We start from the raw sequence: 11,075 nt of genomic DNA, 5'->3' as shown, positions 1-11,075 counted from the left end.
GCAGTCTTTCCTTCCCTGAGTAAAATGTGTGATACCTTTTACCTACACAACCTATAATGACTACTCCAGGGATAGTTTCCTTATAAGTGAATATTGATCTTCAAGACCAGCTTGCACTAATTCTATTGGTTTTAAAGTTATAATATGGCCCCAGATCCATAATACCCCATATGAATATGTGTAAAACATGTAGTTTTGCCAATTTATATCAGCAGAAACTTGGAAAATTTGGAAGAGCTCTTGAGGATGTTAGACCAGCACAGATTGAATTTATTAATATAAATACATTAACTAGAGATTCTGAATTAAATTATTAGCTCAAGTTGCAGGGGATGATTCTAAGTTTCCTGGTTGGTTAACTCATCTCTGGACCCCATAGTGGCCTATAGCTAATGATATCAAACTCCTTGATAGGGCTGGGGTTGTGGCTTAGAGGCAGAGTGCTTGCCTAGCATGTGTGAAGCACTGGGTTCGATCCTCAGCACCTCATAAAAATAAAATAAAGATATTGTATCCACCCACAACTAAAAATTAAATATTAAAAAAACTCCTTGGTATACTTTAGAGCATGGTTTTCAGTTTGGGCACTATTCACATGATTAGGTAATTATTTGTTGGGAGTTAGAGGAAGGCTATGGTTTGTAGATGTTAAACAGTATGCCTAACCACTACCTACTAAATGGAAGTAGCACCTCTGCCAAGTTATGATAGCCAAAAATGTATCTAGGAATTCTCACATGTCCCTGGGAGGGGAGAAGAACTGGTCCCAGTTGAAAATCATTGCTGTAGAGAAGGGCATCCATAGACTGTGGAGCTATGAAAGCTACAGTGAATTTATTATGAATGAGCTACTTACCCACTTGCTATCTATGTCACCTATGAGGGTTTAGGGAACATACACTTCATCAACCCTGTAAGAAACAACTTGGTGAAAACAATATCAGTATCCTTAAAAGACTGTAGTGGCAGTTCTCTGCAAAGCAAATAAGAGCTGCTGGAAGAGTTCATACGAATCAACTTCCTTAATTCACTGGGTAATAAAATCAAGAAGTAATCAGAATGATTTGGCCTAAACAATTCTTTGGAGGTGACTAATTTATCGAGTGATTCCCAGGACCATAATGTACTGCCTATTAAAATCTTTCTAGATTGAGTAGTAGAGTGCTTGTCTCCCATGCATGAGGCACTGGGTTCAATTCTCAGCATCACATAAATAAATAAAATAAAGGTATTGTGCCCATTGGTAACTAAAAAAAAGAGAAGACTTTAAAAAACAAAGATTATAGAAAACATGGCGGTGGGAAGGGAGTGAGCCACCCTGTGCCCCGTGCCACTGCACCCGCAGATCTCACCTAGTCGGAATACTGCATCTCCCAGAGTGTTAGAGGACCCCTATCCAGATGCTCTCCGCAGAAATCACCAGCTCTGTGACTCCGTGGGGGGCTCCAGGCCTCAGGGTTGGAGTAGAACGCCCTGTGTTGGAGCAGGACCCAAAGCGCGAAGTTCCAGCCCACGCAAGACTCAGTGAGCGCCTTAGCAGAATCACCTATCAACACATCCCCAGATCGCCAAGACTTTGCTCGGCTCTCACCCAGGTCACTCAGCTGTTACCTATCACAGCACAACGCCATTGCCCGGCTCCTCCCGCCTCACCACAGTCTCCCCACCTCACCAGGCTCCCCATTGCTGAAGCAGACCGCCGCCATCTTGGCTTAACATTCTTGCCATATTAGGTGGGGCAGTTCTCAGATGGGATCTCCAGTGGCCAGGTACCAGGTTTTCAACCTTGCCCCCTCTCCAGCGGCAGTAACCCAACATAGTAGCTGCCCAACACAGGTGTGCAGTGTGACCAGGGAGCCACCCACGGGATCCCCAGGTGAGAGTTTCCTCAATTGGGAACTGCTAGGAGAGGGAGAGGAGGCTAAAGTTTGGAGCCTAACAGAGAGACCAGGAACTGGGAAATCTCCAGGCAAGAGAGGGAGATAGTACCAGGCGCTCAAGTCATAGGAGCAGTCCCAAAAAGAGACTTGTGGGGTGCTTTCTGCAGGAAAAGTGGTGCCACTCCCCACATCTAGGCACCCTGTGCCAGGACCAGTCTTCCCACCCTGGTTACCTCCACCATCCTGAGGACAGAGACACCTGCTTACAAATAGATGACCTCACCTACCGGATGAGAAGAGAAGCAGGAAAGATATGGATCTCTAAAGCTAGCTACAATCCTGGCTTCTTCCTTTGAGTTTTTTGTTTGTTTGTTTGTTTGTTTTTTCCCTTCTACCCCTCCATCCTCCAGCCCTCACATCCCCAACATATGTAAAACTAAAATAGGACTTCGAGGACTGAGTCATCTGAATAATATAATATAGAGGTGTTGTATATGCCCTTTTTTCTTTTCCTTTTTATTCTTTCATTTTTCTTTTCCCCTCCAAATTTTACTGTTTTAACATCTGTATTTTTCTAAATACATATGTGTGTTTATTTTATGTACTCTACTGTCATCCCACATACTTGCCTACCCTAAATTACTTCCTGTCTATTCTCTCACTATTAACCGTCTTCACTAGCTTTCTTCTTCATACTTCCTAAGATATATTAACTCTACATCCTCACATCTTACCTCCTCAGCATATTGTCCTAAGCCCCAACCCCAGTTTATTGTCCACTGTCAGAAACTGTAAACCTTTTTACAAAACTACTGATTATATTTTAGATAATAATTGAATCCAACATTTCTATACATCAAGACTAAACTGTAAACATCTTAATAACAACAAATTATTCATAGGCAGTATATTGTTGATATTGGGATCTGTTAACATTGTCCTTCCCCACAAAGGAGAGGTCTTATAACACTATAAGAGCACTAACAAACCTATAGGGTAAAAACAATAACAATCTAGACCCACAGAGCTGGAAAGGAAGGCACACCAGAAGAACATTCAAGAAATATGGGATAGCATAAAAAGACCAAATTTAAGAGTTATTGGGATATAGGAAGGCATAGAGAGGTCCAAACCAAAGGAATGAACAATCTATTCAATGAAATAATATCAGAAAATTTTCCAAATATGAAGAATGAATTGGAAATCCAAATTCAAGAAGCCCACAGGATGCCAAATGTACAAAATCACAACAGATCCACACCAAGGCACATTATAATGAAAATGCCCAACATACAGAATAAGGAGAGAATTTTAAAAGCCACAAGAGAAAGGAGTCAGATTACATATAGGGAAAAACCAATTATGATAACGGCAGATTTTTCAACACAGACCCTGAAAGCTAGAAGATCTTGGAACAACATATATCAAGATCTGAAAAAAAAAAATGGGTGCCAACCAAGAATCTTGGAACAACAAAATTAAGCTTTAGATTTGAAGATAAAATAAAAACCTTCCACAATTAAAAAAAAAAGTTAAAAAGAATTTGTAGCTAGAAAACTGACACTACAAAACATCCTTGGAAAAATATTCCATGAAGAGGAAACATAAAACAACAATGAAAATCAGCAGAGGGAGGTAATTCCATAACGGAAAAAACTAATCAAAGAAGAAAATCAAGTCAGTCAAGTTAAATAACAAAAATAAACAAATATGGCTGGGATTATAAAACCAAGTCTCAATAGTAACCCTGAATGTTAATGGCTTAAACTCACCAATCAAAAGACATAGACTAGCAGATTGAATTTTAAAAAAGATCCAACAATATGTTGCCTCCAGGAGACTCATCTGATAGGAAAAGATACAAACTGAAGGTGAAAGGTTGGGACAAATCATACCATTCACATGGACTGCAGAAGCAAGCAGGGGTTTCCATCCTCGTATCAAATAAAGTAGACTTCAAGCCAAAGTTAATCAAAAGGGATAAGGATGGACATTACATACTGCTCAAGGGAACTATACACCAACAAGACATAACAATCATAAATATACATGCCCCAAACAATGGTGCATCTTGTTCACCAAATTCTTCACAAGTTCAAGAGTCAAATTGATCACAACACAATAATCTTGTGTGACTTTAGCAGACCTCTCTCACCATTGGATAGATCTTCAAAACAAAAGTTGAGTAAAGAATTTATAGAACTCAATAGTATAATCAATAACTTAGACTTAACTGACATATATAGAATATTTCAACCTGCATCAAACAGATGCACTTTCTTCTCAGCAGCACATGGATCCTTCTCTAAAATAGACCATATTCTATCCCACAAAGCAACTCTTAGCAAATACAAAAAAGTAGAGATACTATCATGTATTTTATCAGATCATAATGGAATGAAATTGGAAATCAATGACAGAATAAAAAAATAAAAATTACTCCAACACCTAGAGACTAAACAATATGCTACTGAATGAACAATGGGTTGCAGAAGACATCAAAGAGGAGATTAAAAAATTCTTTGAGGTAAATGAGAACATGGAGACAACATATATAAATCTCTGGGACACTATTAAAGCAGTTCTAAGAGCAAAGTTCATTGCATGGAGTTCATTCCTTAAAAGAAGAAAAGGTCAACAAATAAATGACCTCACTTTACATCTTAAAGCCCTAGAAAAAAGAAGAACAAATCAACAGCAAAAGCAGTAGAAGGCAATAAATAAGTAAAATTAGAGCTGAAATCAATGAAATCGAAACAACAACAACAACAACAACAACAAAAAACAATTGAAAAAATTGACAAAACAAAAAGTTGGTTCTTTGAAAAAATAAATAAAATTGACAGACCCTTAGCGCTATGCTAACAAAGAGAAGGAGAGAGAGAACTCAAATTACCAGCCAATGTGATGAAAAAGGTAATGTCACAACAGACACTACAGAAATACAGAGGATAATTAAAAATTATTTTTAAAACTTATATTCCAATAAACTAGAAGATAGTGAAGTCATCGACGATTTACAACTTGCCCAGATTAAATCAGGAAGAATACACAATTGAAACAGACCAATATTAAGTGATGAAATAGAAGACACCATCAGAAGCCTACCAACCAAGAAAAGCCCAGGACCGGACAGTTACACAGCTGAGTTCTACAAGACCTTTAAAGAAGAACTAATACCAATACTCTTCAATTTATTTCAGGAAATAGAAGAAGAGGCAGCACTTCCAAACTCATTCTATGAGGCCAATATCACCCTGATTCCAAAACCAGTCAAAGGCACATCAAAGAAAGAAAACTTTAAACCAATATCTCTAATGAACATAGATGCAAAAATTCTCAAAAAATTCTGGCAAATCAAATAGAAAAACATATCAAAAAGATTGTGCACTATGATCAAGTGGGATTCATCCCAGGTATGCAAGGTTGGTTCAACAAAAGGAAATCAATAAATGTAATTCATCACATCAATACATTCAAAGATAAGAATCATATGATCATTTCAATAGACGCAGAAAAAGCATTTGACAAAATACAGCGCCCCTTCATGTTCAAAACACTAGAAAAACTAGGGATAAAAGGAACATATCTCAACATCGTAAAGGCTATCTATGCTAAGCCCCACGCCAACATCATTCTAAATGGAGAAAAACTGAAAGCATTCCCTCTAAAAACTGGAACAAGACAGGGATGCCCTCTCTCACCACTTCTATTTTATGTAGTCCTTGAAACACTGGCCAGAGCAATTAGACAAAAGAAATTGAAGGGATACCTATAGGGGGCTGGGGATGTGGCTCAAGCGGTAGCGCGCTCGCCTGGCATGCGTGCGGCCCGGGTTCGATCCTCAGCACCACATACAAACAAAGATGTTGTGTCCGCTGAGAACTAAAAAATAAATAATAAAAAAAAAATTTAAAAAAAAAGGGATACCTATAGGAAAAGAAGAACTTAAATTAGCACTATTTGCTGACAATATGATTCTATACCTAGAAGACCCAAAAAAGCTCCACCAGAAAACTTCTAGAACTAGTAAACGAATTAAGACACCATCAGAAGCCTACCAATGGAGATGGGGAAGCTGGAAATCCATATGCAAGAAAATGAAATTAAACCCCTATCTCTCACCATGCACAAACTCAACTCAAAATGGATCAAGGACTTAGGAATACAACCAGTCTAATAGAAGAAGAAGTAGGCCCTAATCTCCATCATGTGTGATTAGGCCCCAACTTTCTTAATAAGACTCCTATAGTGCAAGAATTGAAACCAAGAATCAATAAGTGGGATGGACTCAAACTAAAAAGTTTCTTCTCAGCAAAAGAAACAATCTGTGAGGTGAATAGAGAATCTGTGTGAGGGCAAATTTTTACCCCTCACACATCAGACAAAGCACTAATCTCTAGGATATATAAAGAACTCAAAAAGCTAAACACCAAAAATAAAAAATTTTTAAAAATAACCCAATCAATAAATGGGCCAAGGACATGAACAGACACTTCTCAGAAGAGGATATCCAAACAATCAACAAATATATGAGAAAATGTTCATCATCTCTAGCAATTAGAGAAATGTAAAACAAAACTACTCTAAGATACCATCTTATTCCAGTCAGAATGGCAGCTATTATGAAGACAAACAACAATAAGTTTGGGCAAGGATGTGGGGGAAAAGGCACACTCATACATTACTGGTGAGACTGCAAATTGGTGCAGCCAATATGGAAAGCAGTATGGAGATTTCTTGGAAAACTTGGAATGGAACCACCATTTGACCCAGCTATCCCTCTCTTTGATCTATACACAAAGGACTTAAAAACAGCATAGTACAGGGACACAGCCACATCAGTGTTTATAGCTGCACAATTCATAATAGCTAAACAGTAGAACCAAACTAAATGCCCTTCAGTAGATGAACGGATTAAAAAATGTGGCATATATACACAATGGTATATTACTCAGCAATAAAAGAGAATAAAATCATGGCATTTGCAGGTAAATGTATGCAGTTGGAGAAGATAATGCTAAGTGAAGTTAGCCAACCCCCCCACCAAACAAAAACAAATAGTGAATGTTTTGTCTGATATAAGGTGACTGACTCATAGTTAGGTAGGGAGAGGGAGCATGGGAGGAATAGATGAATTCTAGATAGGGCAGAGGGGTGGGAGGGGAAGGGAGGGGGCAGGGGGTTAGCAATGATGGAGGAATGTGATGGACATCATTATCCAAAATACATGTATGAAGACATGAATTGGTGTGAACATACTTTATATACAGAGATATGAAAATTTGTTCTATATGTGTAATAAGAATTGTTATGCATTCCACTGTCATGTATTTAAAAAATAAAACCAATAGAAAAGGAAAAAAATCTCCTAGATTTGTATATGCAAAACAAACAAATGAAACCCAAAACTTGAGCTCATGATTCTAACAAGAATCACTACAATACATAGTCATGTATCCTTGACAAAATCCAAAATATGAGATAAATCATAGATCTAGAGTTCTTCTTAAAAGATGGTCAGATGTGATAGGCAAAATAATGGCCCCTTTAATATGCCCACATCCTAATTCTCAGATTCTGTAAATATGTCCAGTTACATGGCAAAGGGGAAATCAAGGTTGCAGGTGGAATTAAGTTTATAATCAGCTGACTGTGAAATAAGAAAGTTATCTCTAATTATCTGTGTGGGTTCAATGAAATCACAGAGGTCCTTACACAGATGGAAGAATGAAGCAGAAGAGTCAGAATCAAAGATATAGCATCATGAGAAAGATTCTACTGGTCACTATTGGTTTTGAAGATAAAAGGGGGCAATGAGCCAATGTAAGTAGATTCTAAAAGATAAAAAAATTGAGAAAACAGATAATTTTCTATCACCTCCAGCAGGATAGTAGCCCTACCAACTTTCCAGAGGTTTGGTAGAAACTGATTCTGAATTGATGTTCATCCCTAGAGACCCAAATGCCAACTGTGTACAAATTGTCAAACTAGGGCTTATGAAGGCTGTGTGATTAATTAAGTCTTGGCTCATGGCTGTCTCACTATAGATCCTTTAGGTCTCCAACCTATTTCCCTAATTCTGGAAAGCATAGTTGGAGAGTGCATGCTGAGACATGCCACTTTAATTCCTTGATTTGTGAAATGACAGATAGTCTTGAAAGAAAGTCCTTTCACGGCTAAAACAGTAACCAAACATGATACCACATCAAATACTTGAAAAATTGATGTATATTAGTCCCTACCCACTCTGCCCATTCTACCTATGAACTTGGCCTGTGAGGAGATAAGATGAATTCTAGAAATGATGGTGAATTACTATAAATTTAACTAGGCGACAACTTCAACCAGACGTGAATTTTTATGGTATCAACACAGCCCCTGATATCTGGTGTGCAACTGTTAATCTAGTAGATTTTTTTTCTATACTTATTAGTATAGAGAATAAGAGTGAGTAAACACAATTAGGAAAAAAATTAATTTCTCTTTCACGTGACAGGAACAGCAATATTTTACCTTATCTCAGATTTCTTTTATAACCCAGTCCTCAGGAACCATGATTGTTGAGCAATTTCATAGGACATTTTTCTGACCCATTGCATTGATGATATTGGGCTGATTAGAACTAGAAAACAGGAAATAGATAATATTTTTGTATGCATGGCAGGTGTGGGACCACAAAATACAGGACTTGCCCATTTATTGAAAACTCAGAAGCATCCAAACTCAGTAAGATTTCTAGGAGTTCTGTAGTCTGGAATGGATCAATATCTTCCCTACAATGTGAGGAACATGTGGCTCCAAACACGAGAAAAAGATAGAATACTTAGGGCGCCTCTTTGAATTTTGAGGCAATATGTTCCTCATTTAGTCATGCTGCTTTGACTCATTTATTGAGTAACCTGTTGAGACTGCCAGTCCCCAGTGGGGGACAAAGCAAGAGAAGGCTCTGCAACAGGTCCAGGCCACTATCCAAGCTGCTCTGCCACTTAAGCCACATAACTCTGTAGACCCAAGAATAAAAAAGCACCCATTGCAGATATGAATGCTGTGTGGAGACTTAGATCACTATCAATAAATTACACTACAGACCTCTTGAATTTTGAAGTGAAGCTATGTTGACATCTGTGATAAGTATTTTATTTTTGAGAAACAGCTTTTGACTTGTTCTTAGATCCTAGAAGTAATTAAATATTGGATAATTGGCTGCCAATTTACCATGTGACTTTAGTTTCTAATCATAGAATGTTTCTTTCTTGGCTCAAGAAGTTATAAGTTTGCATGCACACAACAACATTTCATCATCAAGTAGAAGTAGTACACAAGACAGGGCTTAATTAGGTCCTGGAGACACTAGCTGCAAGGCATCAGCTCCCTCAATCAGCAACTATGACCTCATGGTGAGTTCCCTATGACCAGTTCTTTGATGAAAACAATGCTTCTTTGCTTATGGTTCTGCATCATAGGTGTTCGCAATTGGAAGTGGGAATTGAAGCACTGCAGACCATCCAGGAGTGACTCTAAGGAATGGGAGTGTAGTACATACTCAGGGAAAAGAACTTTGAGCAATGCCCCTTGTTGGTCATTTTGCTTGGAGGGAAATCGATGCTAAGGAATGGACCTATATACTGTTTTGTGGGCAATCACAGTGAATCTAAATGGTAGATGATCCTGGAGTTGAAAACCACAAAATTGGACATTTAATTACAAGGAGATCTGAAGAAGAGATATGTGAGTAAAACTCTCCAAATTGACATAGAATATCTGGATATTTGTGTCCCATGTAAACTTACTAAATGCATAACACATCAGGGAAAAGTTTCAATAATCACAGGAACAGGATGATCCTAGGTGCAGATGTCCATCAATCTCATTCTCCAGCCATACTTTCCCTTGCCCAATGTGCTTAGGATCAAAATGGCCATTGTAGCAGGAATGAAGACTGTGCACTCACCAGGGCTGCTGACTGTAATCTGTGGCCAACCTGCCAAATGCAAAGATCAATACTAATTTCAACAGTATGACACCATTTCCTAGGAGGCCCAACCAGCTTCCTGATGGCAGTGATTTATTTTTACTGAAAAAATAAAACATGGATGGATGGATAGATAGATAGATTTGCCTTCTTTACCTACAGTGCTTCTACTAAAATTACCATCTGTGGACAGAATGCCTATTCACTGTCTGTGTGTTCCACACAGGCATTCTCTTTAACCAAGGAAAGAATTGTACAGTGAAAGCAATGTAGTGGTAGGTTCATACCCTCAGAACTCACTTGCCTTTCTGTATTTTCCATCATTCTGAAGCAGCTGGCCTAATATAACATTGGCATGGGTGTTTTGAAAACACAGGGTTTTAGCTGCTTGATAAACTACAGGGCTTGGGAAATGTCCTGAAGGAGCTGTAGGTCTTCTGAATCAGCAATCAGTTCATGAGGTTATTTCACCTACAGCCAGGAAGCATGGACTTAGGAAACTCACCGTGGAAATAATACTGACTCTTCTCATTGCCATCCCTAATAACCCATTAAACTTTATTTTTAATTTCAGTTCTTGCATCTTGGCCTTGCTGCTTTGAAGAGCATAACTCCTCAGGAGAGTAGACCTAGCAATAATTACTATGAAATAAAAATTACACCTGCCGTCTAACTACTATAGGCACCTATGCCATAGAACCAACAGCACAGTAGGATGTTACTAGGAAGGTTGCAGCAATTCATCCTGTGTATGTATAAAGGGGAAATTCACTTGGTACTGCAAAACAGGAATGGGGGTGTGACTAAACCCAGAAGGTTTTTTGAAATGCCTCTTGGTACTCAGAGCCTATGGCAAAAGTCAGTGGAAAACTATATGACATTATTGCAGACAGGACCACTAATGACAGAGATCCTTCAGGAAGACATGGGTAACTATACTAAACACAGAACTACAACCAACTGCACCACTCAGTGGGAACAAATAGACTAAGGAAAGTTTAAGAAAGATAAAAGTACAAATTATGGCTAGATCATCAATTATAGAAACAATAATTGTAGTAATTATGCTCATTTACTTTTTTGTTTTGGTTTTCTTATATTTTCATAGATTAATGGATTATTTTTCTTTTTATCCTATCATCAGTTTCATATTCTATAATAGAAAACATTACAATAATGATCCCCCATATATTTTAGTATTTATATACAGGATCTCAAAA

The sequence above is a fragment of the Spermophilus citellus genome, assembly GCF_964194105.1.
Source record: "Spermophilus citellus genome assembly, chromosome: 9".
Classification (NCBI taxonomy): Eukaryota; Metazoa; Chordata; class Mammalia; order Rodentia; family Sciuridae; genus Spermophilus; species Spermophilus citellus.
Note: the sequence above shows the minus strand (reverse complement) of the source record.